Here is a 15,056-nt window from a genome sequence, read left to right on the forward strand (position 1 = left end):
TGAATATGACCCATGGTTTCCCATCTTTCCTCAAGAATCTCTCTATCATTTGTTCTCTAATTTGTTTTACTGGAGTTACTTCAATTATTCTATTCAAATACTTCCTTTTTTCTTTTTCTTCTCCCCTACCACCCCCCCCCCCCAAAAAAAAAAAAAAAAAAAAAAAAAGAACTTGTGAGTATTTGGAAGACCTGAATCAGACTCCTAAAAAAAAAATCTTTTAAATTTTGTGTGGCCCAAGGTAGGAATAACAGACCTTGATCTTTTTCTTTTCTTTTCTTTTTTTTTTTTTTTAAATAAAAGCTGTATTTGAACTGGTCATAAGCTACAGGCAACACTTTATTGTGAACTTTTACTCTATTTTGTCTTGTATAAATTGAATGCTGAAATACTAATGACTTCTGGGAAACCTTTGTTCATCCACTGTCAGTGCTACAGAAAGAAAAACCTTGTAACAAATTTTGACCTCAGGACTGTCTTTGAATTGTGTTTTCATTAACTTTAGAGATACCAGGAGATTCTGGTGCTGCTGAGAGAAAGAACTCTGTGTTACAGTTGAATCAAATCATGGTCAAAAATTATACAACAGCAGATGGTCTTTCCTTTGTCTTGTTCATGTCTGTCTTTGTGTGCATTTTCTTTGTAGTCCTTGTTTTCTCCCTTGAGCTTAGAAGACAGCTTTTCTATTCCTTTGTTACAGCACCGTTAGTAAGCTGTTGTTTCATCTAAAGTATTGTTATCAGTGAGATTTCAAGAACCAGCAGTATGTTTGTGACTATTTTGTGCATACAGAATCAAGAATTCCATCATGAAATCATTGCTCAAAAATGTGCTTCAGCCATTTATTGTTCACAGCATTGTCCCGCAAATGTAGGGGTCCCCCAATGAGGAAATCATTGCTCATGTGTCATTGTTAGGTGTTTATGGAAGTTGTGTCATTCAAAGCCCAGGAAAATAAATGTGGAAACTTTCTGTTTTGTTCCCAAGCCATAAACTCTGGATGAATAGCTGAAGCTTTGCTGCAGAGGTGAAACCCTACCTCTCTTGAAGCCAGTGGCAGTACTCTTGAACATCTGTGGATCCAGGATTTCCTTCAGATCTTCAATACCCTCTTTGGTATGGTTCAATTTCATGACCTATGCTCTGTGATTATACCTGAGTGGCATGTTACTTACCTTCCCCTACTCAGGATAGTAATGTTTTTTCATCAGAGAAAGTAACTTCATCAAAACCAAAATGTGTTATGAGACTTTTCTTAGCTGACAAAAAAATGATTTCATTTGAATTTAAGACTCATTTTGATCTTTTCATTAATATGTTTACAGTCTTAGTTTAAATATTTAATCTAAATTTCAATTTTTAGTCTTATCTTAAATATTGCCTATATGATACTGCTTTGCTGTTATCAACTGCAAACATGCTTATGCCTTCAAATAATTTGTTTTGTTCACTGTCACTGGAAACATTAAGGTGTCACTAACCTCAATGTGATCAGACAGAAATCCCATTTCTAGGCCAGTGTGTTTGTGCAAACAAGTTTCAAACAAGATCTGAGGAAAAGACTCAAAAACCACAGAAGGAGAACAAGATTATGTGTGTGTTTTGAATCACTATTTTTGTAACATTTCAGTATAATGCAGTGAGCATGCGATAAAGTGTCCATGCCCAGAGTGCACTGTAAGTTCCCCACCATGGCACCTCCCCACCCTGCCCACAGCCCAGGACTCCTTCTTTCAGATCTCCATGGCTATCAACCCCTGCCCCAGCAATACAGCAGCAGGGCAGGTCTCCATCTCCCCAAAGCCCTGCCCAGCCAGGGAAGTCCTCACCACTCCAGCCCTTCCACCTCTCTGACATAAAGCACAAGGCAGCTGCGTGGACAAAAACATAATGAGAGAGGAAATGAAAACAAATAGCTGACTGCTACCATTTGAATGAACGAGAACAGGGAACGAAGGAACGAGAGAAAAGCCACGAAGGCAAGTTAACAACTGCCCAGGTTAAGAAGAGAAATAAGCCCTGTGAGACTGCTGAATTCATGTTACTAATGTTAGTAAGTCTACATAATTTTGATAAGTAAATAATCAATATTACAATGTAGACGTTTATGGACAATAGTCTACAAAGATAGATCAGCGGTTAACTGCATTGCCAGCAAAGTATGATTTCCAGATGCTCCTAAGATATTAAATTTTCAACAATTCTAATCAGAAAAACCTACTTTAATCTGCTTGGAGAACTCAAATGCCCAATCTAATCGGAATGACTATTGCCCATTTTATTTCAAAGTGATTCCAAACTCATACATTTTGCCCACGGGTATTAAATTCAATTTATGGCCCGATTTGTCATCTGAAACATGGAGGAGATAATTGCCTTAAGAGAAAAACAAGGTTTTACAGGTTTTTTAATTGGGAGAAGGGGGGTTAAAGTTGCCTCATGATGATTAAAACCTTAATGACTAATGTGGAAGAAATGGCGTGAATTAAGGACAGACATCATGCGTGGAGCTGTGGGAAGATACTAATTCAGAATTTATGGAACACATTCCAGACTGTGATTTCTGATAAGGACAAAAAATTCTGTCTGATTTAGGATGCTCAGCTTCTCTAGCACAATTACAGAGATCATTTGTTCACCAAGTCAGAATAAATATGTGCTGCAACTGAGAACAATGCCTCTAAACCATTGGCAGAAAAGAATTTAGCTCACTTCAAAGGCAAACTGGTCTCACTGAGTTATTTGCTGCAAAATGTCAAAGAACTACCACATGGAAACATGACATGAAGCACAAGAGAGCGAGCTTTTTACATGGCCTCAGCAAGATGCACAGGGAAGAGGATAGGACACATAAAATCCACGTCTGAATGACAGGATCATTTTAATAATGCAAGGCAAGTATTTGCAAGTTAGGAAACATATTTTAAATAGACAGCTATATTTAAAATTGTCTATATCTTCCCACTTTAAACTTCCCAAAACTTTCAGCTGCTGAGGTATTTCTCCAAGTAGGAAAAAAGTTACCATGCAAAAATGAGAGCTTCAACATGTTGATTTTAAAGACTATTGTTAGGGGAGGATCCGTTTCTTCCTTTATTTGAAAAACAAACAAAAAAGCAATAGCAAGCAAACTTTAAACCAATTTCTGCACATCCTTAGCAGACTGGAGTAGAAAGTCAAAATTTGCAGGTAGATAGAACTTGGGGAACAAGAGATACTTCACATATTCCAAGGACAACTTAGTTTCAATTTAGTTCTGTGGTGAGTATTTTAGAAGTATATAGTTTATGAATACTTCAAGCAACAATGTTCCGAGAATGTAAATACAGCATTTCACCTTGCACAAAGAAATTGACCCTAGAATTTTTATTAAAGCTAAAAACTAGTTAAAGTCACTTTTCTTGTAATGCAGTCTTTGAGGACTAGAGGTTTTCAGTCTAATTATTCATGTTCAGGTGATTTTAGGGAATGCTACAGTACTGCATAACAATCTGACTTCATTGATTGTGGCTTTAGATGCAGTCCGACTTTAGAGTAAATTATTATTGTTCTATGCAGAGAACAATTGTACCCTTAGAAGTTGGGTATGGGAAAGTAGTGTAAATTCATGCTGCTGACTTCCCTGTCAATGGAAAATTGTTCCCTACTGTATGTTTGCAAGTGTTTTTTATTTTATACCATTAACGAAGTAGCTTCAGCCCCTGAACCATTTCTCTGAAAGTCTCTTTAGTTTGATTTACCACTTTTTACTGTGGTTTGCCTTCTGTGTCCATGAGACTGCAGCCATACTTACACAAAATCACAGTTTTTCACTTTTGGGAGGCACCTTATCTAACAATTTTTACACCTGGTGTGAAATCTCAGCTTTAATGATATCAATTAAAATACACCCATTGATTTAGAGGGATTCACCTCTTCTGCCCAACTACCAGCTAAGCTAAAAACGTTCTCCTGTTACACTCGAGCTTCTCGATCCAGCGTATATCTATCTGCATTCATCTCACCCAGAAAAAGGCACTGATTGAAGTAGTTTTCCTGTTGCAATACTTACTGTATTCCCGCACCTCTTCTGGTTTTTGCAAGAAACCAATTATTTCAAGGAATTAATCTTTAAAAACAAAGGCTACAAGGAGTACATAGATTTTTATTAGAAACTCTCGTAGATACTGCTGAGTGTTTTCTTCATTTTTGTCCCAGCGTTTGGCCACCCTGGTTTCCCTGTCACAAGTTACTGTCTTTGTCTAGGTATTTTTTAATCAGCGGCTTGCCGAGGCCCTGGGATTGCAAATATTAATGCAAGAAATTAGTTCCAGTGATTTCAGTGGAACTTCCTGTGCTACACAAGTACACACATGTACATACATTCAAAGAGCTGAGGTGTTTATCTCTGAACTTTTCAAGACAATCGTAGACTATTAAACTTACTTCTTATGCCTTCAAGTATTAACACTCAAATCTTTCTGCAATAATTCTACCAACCTTTCTAATTTCTCAGGAGTATTTTATAGCCTGAAAATTATTTCCTTCAGGCTGTTTAGGTTTACTCTTTTTTTTGTAAGATACCAAAAAATGGTGAAGGTCATGCAGTAAGTTACTGGTACTTTTGTGACTGAGCTACATGTCAAATGGAAAAAAGGTATGAGAAGGACAAAGTAATACTGAATTCAAGAAAGCCTATAAGAAAAGGCAGAAAGAAAGTGATTGATACAAGCTGTTGCTTCTTGAATTCTGAACTGGTCCATCTGTGTAGCCTGAAGCATTGGAATGAGGTAAAGGAATATTTGGAAAGTTCACATAACTTACTTAAAGCTAAAAATAACTGGTAATGTTAGAAATTAACCATTTCTTTACACAGAAACATCATGCAAGTGATTTCTGTGTGGAAATAAATGTGCATCTTTGAAAGAAAAATAAGAAATTGATGCAGATCTCTGATTCAGTAAAGTCAGAGTTCAGATAAGCATAGAGATAGTAACTGACTGATTTTCTGAAATGCTGCAGTGGATGAATTTCAGAGATACTTATTTTCAAATTGAGTTGTCAGTGCACTGCCTATTCATAAACCCAACTCTACAGTAATATCAGCTCATCACAAAATAAGCTGACAGACTGTACCATATTTTTATAGTGAATCATTTAAACCATGAATCATTTATAGCTTCACACAGGTGCTGAAAATAGTGAAAAAACTGCTGTCATGCTAGACAAGCCTGGCACATGCTTTCCACAAGTGATGGGTTCTTCTTTGCGGAACAGATCTTCTTTTAATCCTATTAAGAAGGAAGAGAGATCAAGGAAGGAAAACAGTAAAGAGGGTCCTGTCCTCCGTCCCTTCCTTTCCTCCTTTCCTCCTCTCTATTTTTAATGATATTATCTTGCCCATTCAAAATGGAAAATGCAGGAAAATATTTTAATTCTCCTTTGCATTTGTTCATACTTTTGTTACATTGACACACAGATAAAATCCATGTTGCTCCAAAACGAGCAAGTCCTGATATAGTGAACATATCAGAGTCCTTGTTCTAAATCACCCCCAGCGTGTCATTCTGTTGGCATATGTATTTGTAGATAATTAGCTGCACACACCAAAATAATCCAAGGGATCTGGGCATTAGTACAAAAGGCAGCAGTAAATGATATGCTGGCATTAAAGCTTCTGCAAAACGTGCAGAAAGTCTGCAGACTGCTGTATTCCCTGTCATGAAAAAGAGTAGGGAAACAGACCGCAAAGGAAAAATAAAATGCCCCCCCGAACTAACCCACAAAAGGCTGAAGGATGGCCCTGGTTAGTGTACATTACACTGGGTAGTTGGTGATGTTCTCGGAATCACTGATTCCACATCAGCATACCTGTAAAATGAATTAATGAGCAGGGTGACAGGATGCAGCCATTGCACATGTGATTAGGCAGGCTTTCCTTGCTCATCCCATTCCCAAGGACTACCTGCCAGTATGCCTGCCAATCTGTGCCTGGCTTGGACAGACATGTAGGCCAAAGGAGGCAATGATTTAGGCCCATCTTATGCTGTGAAGGAATAAAAATTTGTGATAAGCATTGCAGGACTTAACTCCTGAGCACTTAGCTCTCAAGTGCTTTGGCATCTGGCAAAACACTCCCATGGTACCTATACACTGCAGAAGTTATTTGCCTAAAGCAGCGTCCTGAGCTGAGACTGCCAATAGCAAATATGGAGAAGCAGACTGCTCTTTTACATTGTCTTCCGCTTCAGGAATCACTCCACCTCGTATTCACAGCCCTGAGCCTCTGTTGGAGCCAGGTGCCCATGCCAAAACACTGAAGCAATCCATGGGATTCCTCCCTCTCTCATTCAGCTTGTGTCACTGACCAAGCTCTTGGGGGACACACAGGTTAATTTCCAGGTATCTCATAAGGTATAGGGAGCCTTAAGCCTCAAGGTATAGGGAATAAGTAGGATATATTCTCAGCCCCTCATGTTTTAAAGCTGCTTAGGTTTATTTGGTACAGTTAATTATTCATTCAACCAGGAGAAAGAAGTGGCAGGAAAGAGAGGGCGTGACTACATGGATCCTCTCATCCCAGAAACTGAGTAATATTGACCAATTTTACCAGTGTTTATGAGAATGACGGGGAGACCTGAGGACCAATCAGTGTGTTTATTGCTATTAATCTGTTTCATCTCAAATTAATATGGCAAGGGGTGGAACCGGACCTTTAAAGATTGAGAGAATGATCTTGCATGAACTGTGATGAAAAGGGAACTGCAACCCATAACCAATTATTGTTGTGGTGACGCTCTCCAGAATTAATCTTCTGAGAATTTATCCTGCCTTGGACCACAAAAGATAAGGCAGATCAAAAAATCACATAACTTTCAATCAAAACAGAGTAGATATATGAAGGAACTATGGAGTCACTCAGCACTAAGAAGAATAAGGAGATTTCAAGGATTCCCTGAATTAACAGAATTTTGTTGGGAAAGAAAAAGCCCAATAGGTGCTTGTGGTGTTTGGAGTCCTTGGAGTTAAACAATAGCTGAGTTTCTGAGATCTGAATGTTGGACTTTAAATTCTGAAGGCTTTAACGATCTAAAATGTTAATTAGCACATCTGTGTAGCTGAATGGTAATGGCCTCTTAATCCCCCAGGCTCTTTCCAGATCTGCTTCAGAACAATCATGGATTTGGAAACGGGTCTTTCCTTCCTACTGAAAGAAACGTGTCCACTTTGCTCAAATCCAGATTCTCCCAAAGGAAATTTTGCATGAAGGACTCTCCTCTGATACAGAGCCTGCTTCAAGCTTCCAAAATACCATACTGGTTGTTTTTATGCTGGAGACTTTTTGTCTTTGGCTCTACTATTTGTGTGTTCTGATTGCTCATTTGGAAGTGACCTTCTGGGGCTTGGCACAGCAGTGTACCTAAGGGCTTTTTTACATGTAGATTAACTTCATATCTTTAGTTAATTTGGATTCATTTTCTTTGAATTTAAATCCAATTACTTAAAGCCCTTTAAAGCTCTGTGCAGGCATATTCCAAATACATGTTACTTAATTCAGACTGACTTTCCTTAGCGTTCTTGTGTAGACAAACCCTAAGAAAACTATTATTGGTAGATAAATGGGTTCATCCCTCTTTGTACTGCCTGAAAAGGGAAGAGATCAGAAATGGACCATGATTTTAAACGGAAAATGTTTTTACTTTTGTAGGTATTTACCCCCCCCCCCATTTCCCCCCGCTCTTTTTACTTGGAATCATCTACTGCTAGTAGGTCATGCAGTGAAGACAATTACAGTCTAGTTCTAATACATAGGTGCATAAATTGCAAAATCTGGTTTTGTAGGAATCTAGAGTTAATTTTTCCTCAGGCATGAGTTAATTGATAAACACATGTTATTCAGTTGCCCGTGAAGAGTACTGAAAGGAGAAGTATTAACAAAGTCTGCTATATCGTGAAAGCTTGAAATCATTTAAATAATAGAATAAACCAAATATGACTCATCAGGATGTTCTGTGAGATTTTTATTTGGAATACTAATTATTTTTCCAAATTCTCATTTTATCACAAACTTTTGTATTAGCCAACTTACATTTTTTTTACATGCCCATAATGATTCACTATTTTGATGGACAAGTGAAATTCAGATGCATTAGTGCAGACTGAAGTCTCACTGATCTGACTGTGACTGCACTGATCTAGGCAGAACATATTCACCTAATAAGAGATTGTTTCTACCATAAATAACCCCTGTGACCAAAACCAGGGGAAAGATGAGGACTTTTTATTATAGCGAAAGAGAAATTAGGTCATTTACTCAATGTCACAAACTAAGCTAATGGCAGAGAAAGGAACTAAATCCAAATCTAAATCTCCTAAGACCATGGTAGGAATCATGGCCAAAAATCTGATTTTGGAAATGCTTCGTATTTGAAAATGGCTTATATCCTAATCATTATCATTGTAAAGAACAGTTAAATAGGTTTCTGTATATAATTAGCATTACATTTGCCAAGAACACCTTCTATTATTACTGATAACATTTTGAAGGTCCTCGTTTAAATTCTAGCCATATGCCTTAACTTGGTAATGAATTCTATGGTGAAGAAATATTGATTTGGCTTTGTTTTAACTTATATAGTTGCCCTCTTTTACCTAAATAGTACAACTGCTTAATTCAGATACATTAGTTGTTTGCTTGGCTTTTTAATGCTTCCTTATTCTACATAATCTGAATTCTGATATAGTACTAAAAGTCATTCTTTAAATTATCTGAAAGTACTCCCTCATAGCAATTAAAAGATTTCTCCAACAGTTAAAAAATCAGCAATTTTGCCCAAAGAGAGGTAAATCAGTGTTCAAATATCATTGCATATTATGGGTGCTTATACCTGGCCTTTTCCTAGCAAAGTAAGCCGTGTAAGTGATGTTATTATTCAATGTCCCAGTGGAAACCAGTGATGAGTGGTGCCCCTCAGGGGTCAGTATTTCAGTATTGGAACCAGTACTGTTTAACAACTTTGTCAGAAACATGGACAGTAAGATCAAGTGCACCCTCAGCAAGTTTGCCAATGACACCAAGATCTGTTGTGTGCTTGACACACTGGTGGAGCAGGATGCCGTTCAGGGAGACCTTGACAGGATTGGGAGATGTACTCAAGTGAACTGCATGAAGTTCAACAAGGCCAAGTGTAAGGTCCTGCACATGGGTCAGGTCAATCCCAAACACAACTACAGGCTAGGCAAAGAATAGATAGAGAGCAGCCTTAAGAAGACGGACTTGAGGATACTGGTGGGTGTAAAATTGAACATGAGGTTACAATGTGCACTTGAATTCCAGAATGCCAAATGTATCCTGTGCTTCATCAAAAGAAGCATGACCAGCTGGTCAAGGGAGGTGATTCACTCTCTATGATCCAGACAGTCCTGGAGGGAGGAGGGGTCCAGGTGAGGTGATAATTTATCAAGGGTTATCTCCTTTAAGGTCAAGCATGGTCCATCTTGATGAGTAGAAATCAAAGGAAGCAGGAGGCCTGAATGCATGACCAAGGAGTTTCTGACTAAACTCAGACGTGAAAAACAAGCACACAAAAGGTAGAAGCAAAATCAGGTCACCTAAGAGGAATATACCGATACTATCTGAGTGTGCAGAGATGGATTTTGGTAACCTTTAGTCTTTACTGGAAAGATTGGCCTTCAGGAATTCCAGATCCCTGAGAACAGTGGAAAAGCCTGAAGCAAGGAAAACATACTCTTGGCAGAGGTAATCAGACTAAGGAAGACTTAAATAAATTAAATATATACAAGACCACGGGACTTGAGGTGATAAACACATAGTTAGTAGACATCAAGGCAAGTCCACTCTCAGTTATCTTTGAAAGATCCTAGCAGTCAACAGAGGTTCCCTAGTAAGTGTCATTCCTGTGTTCAAAAAGGTAAAGGAGGATCTGGGGAATTACAGGCCAGTCAGTCTCACCTGGGTCCATGGAAGGTGACAGAGCAAAAAATTCAAAAAAACACTTCCACACATATTAAAGACAAGGGTGGTTGGGAGTGATCAGTATGGAAATCATGCCTGACCAACCTGGCAGCCTGCTACAATGGGATGAGTAAGGAAGAGCAGATGGGTGAGTCCAGCAGCAGTGACCTTTGATCTTCACTGCCTGTTTTATGTGAGTACCAAAGAGCTGCATTTAAGTTGCCAAGAAACATTTTTAGGCGTACATAACTTATTACCTCTTGCACAACTGCAGTGTCTTTGGGTGTCTCAGTGTATGTAGGGTCGGCAATATTTTGTGTTACCTGTCTCCCCAACCAAGGACAAAGGGAAAACTCTTTGATGGCTGCCACTGAGATGCAGTCTCTTGAATCCAAGAGATCCCTATCCCTTGGCTATACCCTACAAATAGCCAGTTCATTTGCATTACCGCAGACTAGAAAGAGGGTAGAATAAAACAGAGAAAGTGTAAATAAAGAAACCAGCTCTAGGACTTAGGGGGATGAGAATGTGAGAAGCTTGGGTGAGTCAGAACAGCAAGCACTCACTTTACCCAAGACTTTACCTGGGACCAGTCAGCAAAGAAGGAATTCACTGAGACAGGAAAGTGAAAAAGTGTGCTTTATTGAAAAAGCCACCTGGGAAAATTCTTGACTTCTAGGAAGTGTCTGACTTAATTTCAAATGAAATTGAGGTTGTCGAGGAGAGGAAACGTGTTCTGACATTTATTATCTTGAATAGATTTCTGCAGTTCCTATCCTGGCTCCAGCAGACTGAAGGTCTTCTGGAATTTGCACAAAATCTGTTGGCTTCAAGTATCAGTAGTGTTTGAGCAATGAATTATAGACTCAGATAAGTTAGAAAGCTGAAGGATACATTAAAATTAGTACAAAATTACTAGTTGTGGAAAGAAGGAATCTCTTCCTTGGGCTAGAAGTAGTCTAAGGTGGAGGGAGGCCACAGAGTCAGTGTCCTTGAAGTTTTTGAAAAGCGAAAGGAAACAACAGTGCTTTTGTGTGAACAAACCAAAAGAGTCTGCAGAACTTGTACACCGGACAGACAGTGTCTCTACCACAGTCAGTGCGATGCATTTCTCCGTTTTTATTGGAAAAGCAGTTGGTTGATTTACTTCATGAAAGCATAGTGTGCCTAAACTCCTACTACCTGAAGATTCTTCTTCCACAAATGAAGAATTTTATTGTAATCTAGTTATCCTTTACTTTCACACTGTCAGGAAGTCTTACGGAAGTCTAAGACAACGTCTTGGCTGAGATTTGAGTCTGTAATTTAATCTCTACCTCTTACCTAAGTAGTTTTTAAAAGATCCTTGATAAAGTCCACTTTGTCTACTTATTTTTCATGTTTTGATGGCAGTGCTTCCCTACATTCTATTTCATTTTTACTTCCGTTGATTTACAAGAGGTTTCTTTTTCCTTCTCTTTTTCTTTCCTTTCCTTTCCCTGTCTCTAAAGTTCCTCCAGTACCTTTAGCGGAGTTAGCAGATCACAGTAATACATCTTTGTCTTGACAACTGTGTCAGCCTGACTGTACATGGAAATTTGATCTCTAAGATGTGGTCATAGGAACCATCCATCTGGGTATGCAACAAGACTGACAACCCTGGACTTGATCAGTGGTTTGACCAGTTGAATAGTTGACCAGTTGACCAGTTGATCACAGAATATGAAACAGGGTAAGAGAAAAACCCAGCATTACAAGTCAAATTCCCCTCAGGAAATTGTTTCCTAATTGCCCCTTCAACTGTAATGGTTAAAATGGCAATTTGAGAGAGTAATTATTTTGTTGCCAATATATAAAAACACAAAACCAAAAACCCCCAAACTTGTGTGAAGACTTTAAATTTTCTTCTATAAAGCAATATAAAATAAGCATTTCCATCTAAACATCTGATTCATAGATTAATTTTAATGTTTTTTTCATTAAAAGTGTGTAGTAAAATGGTTTGTCAGATTTTTTGCTTCTATTCCCAAAACTTTTTTCCAAATGTTGTTTCACAAACATTTCAAATTTATCAGACCTGAATAAACCAATGCAATATGGGTCTGAAATAATTTTCTTCTGATCAGGCTCAATCATTTTTTTCAGTATCTTTATTAAGAGGCTTTGAGAAAATATGCAAAAAGACAGAACTGGGAGAACAGTTGGCACATTTTATGTGCCTCATTCTTTTTGTTTATCCTTTCATTGGGCAATTCACCTTCATATGCCATAAGGCAATCACAGCATGGTTTTGTTGGTTATTCAAGGTAGAGTGGGGTGCTAAACACTCTAAACTTTTAAATTCTTTATTTATGCCTTCCCCAGCTTCTGCTGGATTATCTGCTACCTATTTCATGAATAATGATATGTATAACAGTTCCCTCACACCACATAGTCAGAAAAGTCCCTGGTAGTTGAGGCTGTTGCTATTTAGGAACTGCTGCAGGGATGCTCTACATCCAGAAAGGCATGGGGAATGATGGTGACAGAAAGGATCTGCTATAGGACAGACTTTGCCCTGACACATGACAGGCAAGAGGCCTCACATTATCACCCCACAGGGAATCTACTGTAACTTATCTACACCTGCTGCACAGTATTATATCTGCTTTGTAGAGAGCCTTGATGTAATAGAAGTCCAGTAAAAGCAATAGTTTATGATGAAATTTTTCCCTTGCTTTCTTGAAGACTTGGAAAACTAAAAAATGTATCAGTACAAAGACAACTATTATACACCTGAAGGCAGCTTCCACCCTGACAATAAGCAAGTGTAGCTCAGTCCTTGTAATCATCATACCTGAGAGCTTGTTTACAAAATTCCTGAAGGGAAATGTCCATGTGAAGTGTCTAAAAAGCAGTAGCTCTGCCTTTTTCTGATACCAACCAAGGAAGAATGGCAGCCAGGTGCAAGCTCGTGGGTGTCCCAGCCTCGTGGTCCTTTGCAGCACCAGAGGACAAAGTGTCCCATCCAGACCCCAGAGCTGTTCTTCATTAAGGTCAGACGAGTTTTTCTATCTATCTTCACACAAATCAGCTGCAATAAATTTTGTTTACTCCTACTTCGCAAAACTGGTGGGAATTCAGCGTGTGTCAATTAGTCCATTTGAACTGGAACCTGCAGCATTTTATTATGACTTTGCTGAAATGACCCTTAGCAACGAGTGCTGCAGAACTGAGCCCTCTTAGAGCTGGAAAACCTTATTCTTCTTGGACATTTTAAAATGTGCTTAAAAATAGTCTGGCAATAATTTATAGCACTGACTGGACCAAGTACATTTCAATACTAATGCATAAATCTTCGAACAAATAAGCTATCTACAGAATTATGGGCAGAAAGGGGTGTCTTCCCTCTATAAAATGAAAATATATTTGGAATGATGCCTATAGTTAAATCTTGCTCACACTTTGATCTCATGTGAAGAAATTTTATAGTTTTTATTATCCATGACTTTGAAAACTCCTCATATACGCTTTAAAAAGACTAATGACAAAACTTGCTTACAAGATTCTGGGCATGAACATGGACTGTGGCTTAAGGCAATGGTTATTTTATTGTAATAACATGAAACAAAGCTTATTATGGTAAAGAAAACAACATTATACTTGCAACCACTGACTGAATCTGTTCTACTGTGAAGCTTCTGCTTATTGCTGTGGTTTTTCTCTGTTGCTTTCTTTCTCTGCCAGCTTTATTTTTTGCTGGCATTTTAGAAAAAAATCCAAATCCTGCATATAATCAGTGGCTTCTCATAGGTTTAAAATATTTTCATAGAATTTATTTAATCAGAATCTTCAAATATGTACAGAAAAATCATAAATGTGTTCAGACAGCCCACTTTTAAGATGACACTTAACTTCTGTTGATATGTACATAAAATCTGTATACTTAAATATATCTTTTCTCACTAATTTTCCATAATTTAATACTGACCCAGATACAATGTACATTTGAATACTGAATATAGACCATTTATATGCCCCAAGTGTAGCTTTTAATCCACTCAGTTATGTAAATATTGCTATCTTCACAGTGGGAGCTGTACATCTGAAATTACTCATTATTTTTCATAAATTCAGTCCAAATTTCTATCTGTTCACTTAATTTGTGATTTTATGGACTAATTAGTCTAACAAATGCAATTAAAAGAACAGGTGAGTTACTGTGACTTAGTCTTCATATAGCTAATTCTAAAGATTAAATGGTTGGTAATGAACTTGCCTGTGTATCTGAATGTTAATCCTATATACTAGCACTACCTAAAATAGTCACGGTACACAAGGAACAAATGCAGGGACATAATCCTCTATCAACATAATTTATTTTTCAGCCCCTAACAAGAGACGTATAGCACTTGCTCATTAACTGACTAAATAGGGGAACAGCCACTTTCTTATTCCACCATCATTATTCCCTGGACTGGTGTGATTCCTGCTTCAATCATCTAGGGGAACAGGCACTTTCTTATTCCACCATCATTATTCCCTGGACTGGTGTGATTCCTGCTTCAATCATCTAATCTCAACCTGAAATGTGCACTGCAGAGATGTTCAGAAGGACAGAAACCATATTGACCTAAGTACAAGAAACAGGACTTAATTCTCCTTTATGTTTAGATCTAGTCCTACAGCATAAAATATAATTATTGCTAGAAAGGTGTACAAAAGAAGTACAAAGCACTTACAAGTGCGCATTATCACAGTTTATATGCACCCTTAGATACATTTATGCCATTAAATATTTTAGTGATGTCTTAGTATCACTAAAGTATCACTTCTTTCCTCCCTCTCTTCCTCCTTTCCCTCCTTTCCTCTTTCCCTCTTTCCTTCCCTCCCTCCTTCCCTCCTTCCCTTCTTTCCTCCTTCCCTCCATCCCTCTTTGAGTACTTGAATTGAGGTGAGAGAAACTTTTACTGGGCTGTGGAGTGATGAGAGTCTTCCCACCTAGTGCTGAATTTCTGACCTCTGGAAAATGGAACGCAATTGCATTGATCCTTTGTCAGAGCATCATAGAATAACAGAATTGTTTGGGTCAGAAGGGGCTCTTAAAGATCATCTAGGCCAACTCCCCTGAGATGTGCAGGAA

Source organism: Gallinula chloropus (assembly GCF_964237585.1).
Source record: "Gallinula chloropus genome assembly, chromosome: 3".
Lineage (NCBI taxonomy): Eukaryota > Metazoa > Chordata > Aves > Gruiformes > Rallidae > Gallinula > Gallinula chloropus.